The sequence below is a fragment of the Mesoplodon mirus genome (assembly GCF_964341445.2).
Source record: "Mesoplodon mirus genome assembly, chromosome: 4".
NCBI classification, from domain to species: Eukaryota; Metazoa; Chordata; class Mammalia; order Artiodactyla; family Ziphiidae; genus Mesoplodon; species Mesoplodon mirus.
In genome coordinates this window covers 57,051,995-57,062,145 of record NC_138979.1, presented here as the reverse complement: position 1 = coordinate 57,062,145, position 10,151 = coordinate 57,051,995, and the positions used below count along the sequence as shown (strand labels likewise).

The 10,151-nt window shown below is 51.4% G+C and overlaps 1 pseudogene across 1 annotated transcript; it reads right to left on the bottom strand.

Annotated features, from left to right (window-relative positions):
* Positions 1-2,103: 2,103 nt before the first annotated feature.
* LOC309803286 (golgin subfamily A member 7-like) lies at positions 2,104-4,448 on the bottom strand (annotated as a pseudogene). The gene has a single exon. The product of its transcript is annotated as a golgin subfamily A member 7-like (transcript).
* Between the last annotated feature and the right edge of the window lie 5,703 nt (positions 4,449-10,151).

Genomic DNA, 10,151 nt, shown 5'->3' with positions numbered 1-10,151 from the left:
AGATGGAGATGATAAGGCCTTTTTCAGAGAAGGGCTCAAAAGTTTCATAGATTTAAACCAATTGATGTTTTTCAAGGTATCTCTGCATCGACTACCAAAGTTTTCTTATTAAACCGTGTGGAGGAGGAGGGACAAGGATGATTGACAGACCTGACAACAGAGGTGGGGGAGGGGAGGGATGGGTGGCAGGAAGAGCCCTGGGTGACAAGTCTCGGTCCAGCCTGTCGCTAACTCACAGCGTGACCCAGGGAAAAAGTCACTTCAGTCCCTTTGGGTCTAGGTTTCTGAAGAATATGCTGTCCATGCGTGGACAACCTCCTTTTGTAAGTGCTGTTTGCTACACACCACTGTCATCACGCCACTGGCTTCCTCCCGCAGCCTCTGCCACTCTCTGCCTGTAGGCCTCTGGTTGCAGGCAGATGCTGTGCCTACAGGTGGGGGAGGCCAGAAGTGCCAGGAGCTCAGGCCCCCAGGAGCAGCCCTCGACAAAAGACAGACAGGAGTTGGGGGGTGAACACCCAGCCTCCTGTCCCCTCGAACAGGACAACTCTGAAGGTGTGCGTTACACGGAGCCCCGGTCACCTGCAGGGTCCTCTGCACATCAAGCACCCTGTGTTCTCTCCTTTCCTTCCCCCTCTCGCATCCCCACTGGCAGCGCTTCCTGAGATCACCTCCCAAATAAACTACTAGCACCCAAATCTGGTTTCGGGCTCCGTTTCCTGGGAGGAGCCAAACTGAAATACCTTGTCTGTAAAGGAGGAATCCAGGCCAGAAGGGGCTTTAGCCATCATCTGTGACAACCCCCTTGCTGTACATAGAGAGTGACTGAGGCCTGAAAAGGAGGAGCTGCTACTTCACTAGCTGTGACTTTCCCTGCCTCTTCCCCAGGTCTCAGGAAAGCAGCCAGGAGCAGGCCTAGGAGGTAAGGCCCAGGGTACAGGGGCAGTCGGGCACCGATGTCGGGATGCCCCTGGGTTATGAATCCCCTGTTGACCCCTACCCACAGCCTAAGTGGCCCCTCGGGATGCCCTGAGGACAGGGGCCCTGTGGAGGGAACTGCAGAGGGGAGTGGGCAGCAGAAGGCCTGGGGGCCTCGGCCCCCTTCCTCGGCACCTTCACCTGGCGGCCGCCCATCTCCCCAGGCCCCACTCCTCCACTGTGCCTCATACACGTAGGTGAAACCACACGAAACACCCTCTGCTCTCCGGCCTCGAGCCCCCAAAGTGCCACTCCCTCTAGACAATGCTTCGGGGCCCCCCACCCCAGGCCAACTCCTCCTCTGCCTTCCAAGGGGCTCAGGCTTCTCCAGCTCCACGTAGTCTTCCCTGACATCTGCCACGCTCTCACCATCAGCAGTCACCCACTCCCCCTGCCCCTCCACGGGGTCTGGAACACCCTCCAGCACTGCACCCACCGTGTCGTCCCTGGGGAACCACTGTGATGAGTCTGTACTACGTCTTCCCATCAGCTCTCCAAGGGCCAGACTTGGGCTCAGAGACATTTCTTTTTTGTTTGTTTAAGAAAAGTTTTACTAATGTGTTAATATTTCAGCAAAGTTATTGCAACGGGTTTAAAAGGCAGACAGATGCACTATTTTAGGCTATAAAGTAACAAGTTTCATACAATTAAAATATTACATAGAGCTATGGGATTTACTGAATAACTAACAGACCCATAAAAGAAATTAAATCTGAAAGGTTAAATCCAGCATTAGCACCTACAATATCTCTGAAAGTAAAACTTTTAACCGTTTCATTCTCTCCTAGTATATGTCCTTTCTCCCAAATACACTGCTCTCAAACCCCAAAGATGAAGGGCACAGAAAGTCCCAATACTAAGAACACACAGCCAAAAAGAAGAACTAGAAACAGTGACCCAGACTTGAGAGTTTTAGTTGGAAGTCACTTAACTTACTGAACTTGAACCAATCATAGTATTTCTATGCACTGAATAGTGTATATGAGGAAAGTCTAGGAGTCATAAGGTTTGCCAGTAGGGATAGTTTAAAATTAGCAATATATAATATTATTCCTATCAAATTTTTTTCTCTTAAGTTATATTTATAACAAAACGATAATTAAAATATTTATTAACACTTGCTCATTCAGGGACACAGCAGGGACATTTGTGTTTGATGGTTTAGCATCCACTTTATTGTGCTTACTTATTTTTATAAGGAACAAGCAACACATACCACATCTTCCCAATGTTCAAGGTAATGCAGTTAATAACAGAATTCTCAAAAAAAAAAAAAACCCAAAAAACAAAAACCTGGAAATTGCATTAAATACTGCTTTAATCAGGAAGTGCTATAATAAAACAAGTAACATTATACATTATTTTTCCAATGAGCTTCAGTTTGAGGATCTGAACAGCAGAACTTGATCTTTAAGCTTTGAGTCATGGCAAAACTGGTAATTCTCTGAAATCTGGGAGATGCATGAGCAAAACCAGACACAGCCCACCCTTCACCAAAATCCTGGAGAAAAGCGTTTTATGAATTTGGGGGAGCAGGACTGAGCACTGGCTAGCTTACGACTTGCTGAAGCCCAAGGAATGACAAGAACCACTGGCACTGGTGGCAGGTAAGAAATAAACTGTGTTGGGCTGACCAACTGAATATTTTATTAATGGCTTTGAATAAAAAAAGTGAAATGCTTCATTGCATTTTCTCAAAAACTAATCAAAAGATTACAGAGTCCTCCACCCTTTGGAGACACAAAGTGGATGCTGAGCGACTAGAGGTGACTCCAGGTGTGGAATTCTAGAAAGTCAGGCCTTGGAGCGAATGGCACCGTGGCTCTGGCAGCAGATACGAAGGAATGATGCTCTGGAGAGGAGGTGGGGGACGCTCTGCGGTCGGCCGGTGCACAGATGAGGGTCCCAGCTGGAGGTGGGCCTTTAATTCTATGGTTTATCTCCCACTGCTCATGCCTCTGTCTTCATAAATAGTCATTTCAATAACTCGAAGTCCTCTCTCGATGGGACCTGTCAGGAGGAGGCCTTGGGGAGCATAGATCTTCTCATTCTGCTCTTGAATGTACTTGGAGACTTGCTTCAGAACCTTCTCTTAGTGAGTTTCCATGCACAAGAAGTTGGTGTACGCTGTTAGACAAGCCAGGCAGCCTTCAAGATAGGACTGGCCCCCGAGCGTCTCTGCTTCAGCATAAAGGTTATTTAGAGTTCAAACTATTTCTTCAAATTGTTGCCTGTCAATCGGGTTCTCCAGCTCCGCGGGGAACTTGGTCTGGAACTGGCAGCGGGTGCCACTGCTGTAGTCTCGCTGAATAAAAACCTTCCCGGACACTGGTGCCTGCTGCGGCCTCATGGCGAGGACAGGACAGGCTGCGCCGCCTCCGCTGCCCTCCAGCGGCTGTCACACCGCCTTCAGGGACATTTTTATCCTCAGATGCTGGCTCTTATAGCTCTAGAAATGTTTGCTGAGTGAAGAAGTGTAGGAAAATCATTCAAAACTTGTGGAGACCCCAGAATCGTTGTCCTTTCCCCATCTTTGTTGTCTTTTTCCTTGGTTGGTCATGGAAACAACGGAGCCAAGGAGAAGCCGTTACAGAGCAGTGAGAAGGCTGCTGGTGGGGCAGGGGAGCAGCAGGCCAGCCAGGCTCGGTGGGAGAAGGGAGCCGGAGGGGCTGGGCAGGCAGCGGGTACCAGGCTTCACCTGCAGGAAGCTTGATGGGGAGACCAAGGCCAGGGATCTGGGACCCCAGACCAGAGGCTCAGAAGGCCAATTCTGCCACATTACACAGTTCCACGGGCCTCCATTCACTGTCAGAGATGAGCAAGGAAGTGGCCCTGTGACAGGTCCCTTCCTGGGACAATTTTCTAAAAGTGCAGTGATTTTAAAAGCTTTTCTAACTGGAATCCAAACAAAATCCCACCTAGACGTCCAACATGTATATAATTGCCCTGGTTGAAGTGGGGGACACATGGGGTGGAGTTGCCATTCCTCTCGACGATCCCTTATCCTGAGAGTCCCCTAGGGCTCCACAGAGCTGTTTAGAAACCACTAGCCAAGTGGCAAGAGCTAGACTGTGTCAGAAGACCCAGGTTCTAGTTCCACTCTGCTATTTCAGGCTGTGTGACTCTGGACAAGTTACCTCACCTCTCTGGGCATAGGTTTCTTCAACCCCACAATGGAAAAGTTAACATCTGCCTCACAGGGTTGCTGAGAGGCTCAAAGGGGTGATAACCAGGGAAGCTTGGCACCCTACTGTGGTCACACGTATAATTTGTCATCAGGAGGCCCAGAAGGACATGAGAAATTTTGTGTCATCTTGAAAGAGGAGCTCTTGGAGGCGCTAGGCCCTGGGCTGCAGAACAGACACATGGCTGTGAGACTCATGGTTGCCTTTCTTCCTGGGGTTTCAGGCCTGAAGTGCTCACGAGGTGCCCCTTCGCCCCAGACCTCATTACCCAGCCAGCTGGGGCCCTCGCACAGTCACTGCTTCTCTTCCCTGGGTGTGGGGCTGGGACACGTGAGCATGGAAAATTCTTCCCCTCACTGCTCCACCAGCCAAACCCCAGCAAACCTCAGTCCCAGCCCAGGACCGTGGACCCCTAAAGGGAAACGGAAGCAGAGTGCTCTGGCTCCAGGAATCCACTAATGGAACCTTGTTAATTACTATGTAAATTACTTTAATAGCCTGGATCCCCCTCAGACATTGTTTAGGGGTCTCCTGGAGGGGAAGGAGCAGCCTTTCCTTGGCCCAAGACTCCCATGTATGGTTTCCCATAGGGCAGGAATAGATGCACAGATGGGGAACTAGAGGAAAAGATGGATTCACAGCTGCCCCTGGTCCATGGGATCTTGAATGTGACACTGAGATGCAGGAACAGACTCCACCCTTGAAGGCTGGAACTGAAAAGGACCTCGGATGATCGCTAGGCCACCCTCACCCCCTTGCTGCATCCAGGAGAAACAAAAGCCGAGAACAGGTGAGTGACGTGTCCAAAGTCACACAGCAAGGTGACTGGTCAGGCAGGGACTAGTCTCCCACCTCCAGCCCAGGGGTTCTCAAACTGGCACGTGTAGGATGAGCTGGACCCGGGTGTCCTGCCTAAAACATCATATAGGGGCTTCCCTGGTGGCACAGTGGTTGAGAGTCCGCCTGCTGATGCAGGGGACACGGGTTCGTGCCCCGGTCTGGGAAGATCCCACGTGCCACGGAGCGGCTGGGCCCGTGAGCCATGGCCGCTGAGCCTGCACGTCCGCAGCCTGTGCTCCGCAATGGGAGAGGCCACAACAGTGAGAGGCCCGCATACCGCAAAAAAAAAAAAAAAAAATCATATAGTGAGATGTTCCCAGTGTACAGAGAAAAAAAATTAATTTAAAGAGAAGTATTTTCTTGATTTTAGGTTCAATGTATACTTAAAAAAAAAAGATACACTGTCCTAGAGACATGATACATAGTTATATTTTCTTCCATAAATGTGCTTTTGTATTATGGAATTATGTATGTTTGAATGTCATAGTGGTCTATGAAGAACACCATGACCTTACGATCCTCTGACCTGAAGGAAAACCTCAGTCCCAAGGCACTTATTTTTATCTCAATTTTCCAGATGCAGGAGGAGACACAGGGAGATGCTAACAGACTTGCCTCAGGACTTCTGACTGATCTGTGCTCTTTCCACCACACGGCTTATTAGAAGTATGTATAAACAAAGAGTAAATAGGTTCTGGGAAAGGAGGTGGGGAATCACGAGGATAGTAATACTCTGGGGGGGGGGGGCTTCCCTGGTGGCGCAGTGCTTAAGAATCTACCTGCCAATGCAGGGGACACGGGTTCCAGCCCTGGTCCGGGAAGATCCCACATGCCATGGAGCAACTAAGCCTGTGCACCACAACTACTGAGCCTGCGCTCTAGAGCCTGCGAGCCACAACTATTGAGCCCATGCACCACAACTACTGAAGCCTGCGTGTCTAGAGCCCGTGCTCTGCAACAAGAGAAGCCACCGCAATGAGAAGCTTGCGCACCTCAACGAAGAGTAGCCCCCGCTCGCCGCAACTAGAGAAAGCCCGCACACACCAAGAAAGACCCAACGTGGCCAAAAATAAAATTAAAATAAATAATAATATGGGGCTGTTGCCTGGATGATGAGCTCGTGAGGAAGGCGTGTGAGTATTTAACAGGCTTCTCCTGGCTGCTCAGGGCACATGCTCCTCTCTGCAGCACAGGCTGCGTTTCAGCAGGTCTGCTGACAAGATGAGGGCAGGACTGCAGTGGTTTTACCATAACCTTGAAACCCAGTTCCCTTACTGAGTTTATGATTAACCTCTCCATCCCAAACTTTATTCCCTTTCTTGTCCCGCCCCCATTCCCCTCAGGATTGAGGAGTATCAAAGAAAAGGGGGGATTGAAACGAAGCAGGACCCTTCGGGGCCCTCCTGGGTACAAAAACCCCTCCACGTCCCCCGTTTCTTGTTTGTAGAAAAAGGCTTTAGTCTCCTAGGCTTCCCTGAGTTCCAAAGAGCAGACTCAAGCAGTTAACTATTAGGATAACAGAGTCACAGGCTTCCTAATGCCTCCTCAGGGGATATAGGTAACAATCTGATGCATATCTTTGAGTTGTTCTATAGAAACTAAGACTCCCACCCAGGTGGAGGGAGGATGGTGACTACAAGCTAACAACAAGCACTAGACCCCAGACTGGTTGGAACCAGATTTTGATTCCTAAAACATCACCTTGTTACCTCACCATCAACCAGTCAGAAGAAGGTCCACGAGCTGATCATGCTTCCTACGACCCTCTCCCCCTCACACTGTCTTTAAAAACCCTTGCCTGATGGGCTTCCCTGGTGGCGCAGTGGTTGAGAGTCCGCCTGCCGATGCAGGGAACGTGGGTTCGTGCCCCGGTCCGGGAAGATCCCACATGCCACGGAGCAGCTGGGCCCGTGAGCCATGGCCACTGAGCCTGCGCATCCGGAGCCTGTGCTCCGCAATGGGAGAGGCCACGACAGTGAGAGGCCCGCGTACTGCAAAAAAAAAAAAAAAAAAAAAAAAAAACAACCTTGCCTGAAAGCCATGGGGGAGATCGGGTCATTGGAGCATGAGCTTCTCGTTCTCCTGGCTTGGCTCCCTGCAAATAAACCCACACTTTGCTGCAAACCCTGCTGTCAGAGTTTGGCTTTCTGCACCTCAGGCACACGAGCCCATGCTCGGCAACAACGTGTCAGCACTGTGGCCACTTGTGTGACCTTGGCATGTAGCATCACCTCTCTGAGTCTTGGTTCCTTCATCTGAAAAATGAGAATAAGAATACTTGCCTCACAGGACGGCTGAAACAATGAAATGAGATGGTGCTAGACACCTGGGGCACGAAGTATCAGCTTCTCCCTCTTTCTGTCTCCAAGATGTAGATATAAATATTTTTCAATTACGTTCAGGTGTGCCAACTTGGGGTGTGTCACTGGGGACATGCAGTAGGCTATCCAATCTCCCCCAGGCCCTTCCTTGCGATGCCTCTGACCAGAGGCCCTCAGTGCTCAGAAAGGCTCCCCCAGAGCCTCCCTGACATGCCCTGCAGTCCCAGCTCCTTCTGCCAGCCTCTAACCCTCCCCTCAGCCCTGCCAAACACACACACACACACACACACACACACACACACACACCGCTCAGGAAGCCTTCTGTTGCCTCCGGAGCCTGGTCCCCTTGTCCCCATTGCCTCTGACGAGGACACAGGCACCTCCTCCTCCCCTTCTCTCCACAGCCTCAGACGGCTGCTTCAGCACCACCTCAGCCTGGGGTTCTAGGTTCTGAGTATCTCCAGGAATCTACCAGAAGAAAAGGTAGGGCTGTCTGAACCCTGAGCTCTGCCCCTAGAAATGGGAGAATAACACTGTTTCGACCACGACCACAGGAAGGGAGAGGTACTGGGGGCGGTGAAGCCGCAGGGATTGTTAATGTTTGTGATCCGGATAAAGACATAGATACGGATGTTCTGTATAAACCGTGCCAGGCTCCCCTCCGGGTGTCTGATGAGCTGTGCCCCCTGCTGAGGCTGCCCTCTCCTCCCTTCCTCACTTCAGAGGACATTTCCGCGGAGAAACCCCTTCTCCCCGCCAGCAAGCGTGGCTCCAAGTCCCTCCCCCGTCCCAGCACTTCCCAAAGGGTGGTCGTTTCCTGTTCGCCTCCTATCTCTGCACTGGGCTGAGCTCTGGGAAGGGAGGAGCCACATCTCGTTCACCGGGCCTTGGCCTGGTTTTGGCTGCACATAACAGAATCCAACTAAAGCTACTTAATGAGAAAGGGGAATTTGCTGGAAGGCCATGAATGTAGTTTAGGAGGGGCCCAAGGAGCGGCAGCTGGCCTCAGGGAGGTTGAAACCAGAAGCGGGTCTCCCTCGGTCTTCCCTTCATCTCTCAGCCCTGCTTCTTTCCCCTCTCTCTGCAGGATTTTATAACAGAAGTTTATGCTCACCCCCCTAACAGGATAGATCTACCATTTCCAAAGTGAGAAACCAACAGTCCACTGTGCTCAGTTTAAAAGTGGTCAAGAGCTGCTTAGAGAACCATAGCCCTCCCGTTAAGCTCTTCCCCACGCAGAGGTTATAAAAGGGTAGGAGTCAGAGATTAAGGAGTTTGAGAAGGAGGATGTCTGTGGTGCTGGTCTGTGTGGTGTACGTCCTCACCATCATAACAGAAATGCTAAGAGCTACTCCTGATGGCATGCTTATCATGTGGGAGGCCGCCATGCTTAGCACTGTACATGGACGATCTCATTCGACCCTTGCAACAGACATATGAGGGAGGTCCTATTATTATCCCCGTTTTACAGATGAGAAAACTGAGGCTTGGGAAGATGAATAACTCCCTAGTAAATTGCAGATCTGACTCCGAAGCCCTGAGTTATGCTGTGTCCTGTCAGCCTGTGGGTGTGGCACACGGCGTTCTTGTGTGTGTTATACACTACGAATCTGACAGTGTTGATAGGTGTGCACTTACATATGGGCCCTCGGGGGTGCTATGCACGCATGCATGTGTGCGGGCTACGCCTGCAGTGGGAGACTTTGGAGGGAGTCACCCCCATGCTTCCGGGTCTGCCTGGTTCACATCCCAAGCAGTGCTGGTGAAACTTGCCCCAGCCGCTGCTCTTTGGTGACCAGTTTTCTTAATGAAAAATTCAGCGAACAGGACTGGTTGTCAAGCACTGGGGAGGCCTGCACGCTTGGTGGCTTTGGCAAATGAAGCCCCAGGGAGAGGAGCAGTGCCCACAGTGCTCACTGTTCCCATCCTCATCAGGGGGCTCCCGGGAGCCACCACACAAGGAGAAATATGAGGCTTCGAAAGACCCAGGAGACCTCAGCAGCTGCCTTCTCTCAGTCATTCCCACCTACCAGGCAGGCTTCCCCCAGCCTTGTTTGCAGCCCCCCTCCTCAAAGCTGCCTTCAGAATACCGGCTTCATCCCAATCACAGGCCTGCTCCACAAACCTCCATGGCTCCCTGCTACCCCAAACATAAAATGCACCTATACCCTGCTTCCCTCCACCACCTGGCCTCAACCAGCCTTTCTAGAAAACCCGTCCAGGTAGCTGCCAAGGCCGGCACCAGTTTGAGGGGAGAGATGTCCAGAGCGCAAAATTTAAGGACCCCCTTGCTCTCAGGGTCCAGCCCACAGCACTTACCCTGGGTATCCTCCACCATCCCTGGCCCAGGAGCAGGCATACCCATGGGCTGCTCGGGCTGAACTAAAGATGCTGCAGAAAATTCAAGTCTGGTCCAACAAAGCCTCTGAGTGCCAGCCCGGTGCTGGGCTTCCCCGGACGTCCTGTCACTTGGCCTCAGAGCACCCCCGTTTTGAAAGCAGGTACCTCCCCGCCCTGAGTCTGACGCACTAAAGCCACAGAACCAGCAAGCAGCAAACAACGAGCTATAAGACCCCCTGGGTTGAAGACCCACCATGGGGAAGCTGCTGAAGGCCTCTATTACCTTGTTAACGCTCGACATGATCCAGGGAAGTTGGTGCGGCCCTCCATCTTCATTGCTCACAGATCCCGGATTTGCCAACGCGCCTGCTCAATGAAATGTATTTTAACCCCCAATCAATACTCACTGTGCCTTCAGGGACGCTGACGGACATGCGCAGAGTGGCCCCCCGTGCAAGTTCCCAGCTGAAGTCCAGCAAGCCGACCG